This window comes from Carcharodon carcharias, chromosome 30, assembly GCF_017639515.1.
Source record: "Carcharodon carcharias isolate sCarCar2 chromosome 30, sCarCar2.pri, whole genome shotgun sequence".
NCBI lineage: Eukaryota > Metazoa > Chordata > Chondrichthyes > Lamniformes > Lamnidae > Carcharodon > Carcharodon carcharias.
Genome location: NC_054496.1, coordinates 15,916,311 through 15,919,679, shown reverse-complemented (window position 1 = coordinate 15,919,679; position 3,369 = coordinate 15,916,311). Strand labels below are relative to the sequence as shown.

Here is a 3,369-nt window from a genome sequence, read left to right as displayed (position 1 = left end):
TTCTAGAATCTATGAACTTTTAAACCCAAACTTGGCAGCACTTGAACTACTATTTCTTGATTCTCCTCTTTGACTATTTTCAATCTTGGTGGTTTTTTGCACTATGGGCCCTGACCTTTTATGTAGCCTTCTCAATTCAAAAGTTGTTTTTGCCTTAGCACATGTAATAGTTTTTTTTATTATTTGTGTGGCTAGGGAAGCAATTACATTTCGATGTCGAGGTTAACAACCCATTCAACAGCTTCAGCTGACAGATGTCAGTGTGATGCCACCAGGAATAGATCTCTCAGGGCAGAACGCCAGAGCCAAGGTCAAGATGAGAGTGACTCTCTGCCAGGTACCATCTGGGACAGCAGAGCCAACATACTATACACTGCTTCACTTGCCCTGGCCTATCCAATAGCAGAGAGCTCTGCTGCTCAATCTGACTCAGGAGCTGCCACACAAATGTGGTAGATATCCATCTCCAGGAAGTTCTGAGAATTATTTCTGGGATGTTGAGACCAACACAGCTTGAGTGGCTTCCTGTGCGAGCATACGTTGAACCTGCTCATGTCCTTAGGGAACACAGCCTCCTCAAAATAAACACTACTGGCTGCCAGATAATGAAGCACTTCCATTGACATAGGACCCTGCATTTGTACAAAATCCCGTAACCCCCCCACTGGAACACACCACGCTGAACTGATGACAGCCCCACCTATCGATGGCACACCTCTTGGTTGACTGCAAACATCATCCAATCGCAACCTGGTAGCTCACCCAAGTGGTGAAATCCCAGGTTTCAACCTTCTGTGGAAATCCAGACTATCCTCAATCTGCTTGAGGAAGGGTCGGGAAAGATGTAGCCATTTGCTCCACAAGTGGAAGATGAGAAACAGTTCAAATTGTTACCGTCCAAGTCAGATAATCGCCTCCATGTGATGGATGGGAAGTGTGAGGTAGGTGACAATAATTCATTCAAATACCTTTAACTACATTCTGAACTGTTGGAATAAAGCTTGAGAACCCCTTAAGATTGAATTAACTGCCTCAAAATCAGAGCTAGACACTGGTGCTTTGTATTATGTAATCTAATATCTGCTTTAACGAGCAGAAGTTAACTCATCTGTGATGTGTGGCCTCAGGGGTTGTCAGTCCTTTCATAGTTTGATGAGGAAAGATATCTATTAGCGATCGACCTGGCCTGATGTGTGATGCAACTACGCCAATATTTCAAGTCTTCCATTTTGATGATTTTGAAAACCAACTTACAAATCCAATTTTTCAGTGAATGAAAGCCCAATTTGTCTAAATTTGCCTTCTCCAAAATGGATGGTGGATACTAATGGAAGAATGACTGGAATATATATATAGCATCTTATCATCTCTTTCAGAAATATCCCAATATGCTTCACATATGGCAGTGCTGTGACTGTTGTTCTCCACATGAACCTGGCAGCCTTTTGCACATAGCAAGATCCCATCAAATAACAATGGGATAAATGAGCAATTCATTTGCTTTTTTATTTCATATTTTATATAGTTTTCAATTCTAAAAGGGGTGCAGGAGCAGAAGTCGTGTGCAAAAGTCATTGGGGTGAGCAGAGTAGGTTGCAGTTAATAACGCAGAGGTAATCCTGCTGTCTATAAATAGGGACACGGATTCCAAAACCAAGGAAGTCATTATAAACCTGTATAAAACATTGATGCAGCCTCATCATGAGTATTAGTCTCTGCAATCTATGAAGCTTTTAATTGTTAAGGTGGTATACACTATAAAATGCATTAAAAGAAGCAGAAAATGCAATGCAGATTGTAAAACATGCCCCCAAAACAGGATGTTAAATAAATCAGTAAGGGCTGGTCATCAAGAGCGTCTTTGAGCAAGAAAATTACAGGAAACTCGTACTAAATCTCTGCGATGACTTGGCAGCGGGGCCATATCCATGGACGGAGCTATAATGGAGCGGAGGAATAATTAAAAACCGTAAATGCTTGAGGGCAACTGGTCGCAATGTATTAATGCACGTAATTCACGCAAAATTCCGCAATTGTTTAGCCCAGAAATTTGTTTGCGCCCTGGTAAAGGCGGAAATTCAAGACCATTATATATAGATCGGCAGTTAAAATTCTGACCGCAGATAAATCAAGCATAGTTTATATGGTTAACTGTGAATATAAATATGTCAGAATGAATACTTCAAGACACAATGAAATAAATGGTGGATTTGACAGTGATTCCCATGTTTTTTTCTGCTTTAAATGCAAAGCTCTGATATCTGTTGAAGAATCATACGGACGCGCGCGAAACGTGAACTGTATTCCTCTCTACAGATGCAGCCAGACCTGCTGAGTTTTTCCAGGTATTTTTATTTTTGCTCTGATCTCTGTATCTGCTCTCACTGTGTTAATGACTCGCTGTATGAACTGAAACACCGTTCGCTCAATGTGCTGATCCAAAATTTTCACCGGAATGTCCGAACACAAGACGATGATTGTGCAAAATAAACTTCAGGAAGTAAGAATTGTACACGTCACTGTAAAACCTGCCCACACAGAGCTCAGAACTCATTTACATACCCATTACATTCTACAGAGCCCTTTGCAAACCAAAAGCAATAAAACATCAGATTTGACCGCATTTATCACAGAAATTGAATATTATAGTTACTTTCCCTCACGCGGTATTGATCTGCAGTAGTTCATCTTCTTTGGCTATTGGTGCCAGGAACTCAGTACAATGTTAAAGAGGATGTAGCCGCTTGAGTTCGAAGAGTCGCTAGATCTATTTCAGTATGCTCTGGTTTCTCTTCAGATCGTATAAATCTTTCGCCTTTTACTAAAGATTTCCGTGGAGAGAAGCATTCTGAGTTTAAATTAATTTTTTGTTGCCCTGCTTTTGTGGGGTTCTCATATATTTGAAAAACAGTGTTCATTTATGTCTGTGTGTATTGTTAGAAAGCTGATGTCGATAGAATATATCCTTGCTCTTCCCACGATTTACTTTGTTACCCCTGGCCCGTTCAAACTGGTCACAGATGTGGAGTAGTCTGCACACGGACAGCGGATCCGAGCAGCAGAAGACGGCGACATCGTCCATGTACAGGGAGGCTTTGACCTGACTGACCCCACTGCCTGGGATTGTCACTCCTCTTTATGCCTGCATCCTTCCTGATGGACTCAGCAAAGGGTTCTATGCAACACATAAACGGGACAGGGGAGAGAGGGCAGCCCTGCCTGACTCCAGATTTAATAGGAAAGCTAAAACAAAAACAGAATTACCTGGAAAAACTCAGCAGGTCTGGCAGCATCGGCGGAGAAGAAGAGAGTTGACGTTTCGAGTCCTCATGACCCTATAAAGCTATCTGATTCCCACCCATTGATTGA

The 3,369-nt window shown here is 41.7% G+C and overlaps 1 non-coding gene across 1 annotated transcript; it reads left to right on the top strand.

Moving 5' to 3' along the window:
* The first annotated feature begins 2,777 nt into the window (after nucleotides 1-2,777).
* LOC121271456 lies at nucleotides 2,778-2,890 on the top strand. The gene has a single exon (XR_005941725.1). It is a non-coding gene; the product is annotated as a U5 spliceosomal RNA (small nuclear RNA).
* Nucleotides 2,891-3,369: the final 479 nt, after the last annotated feature.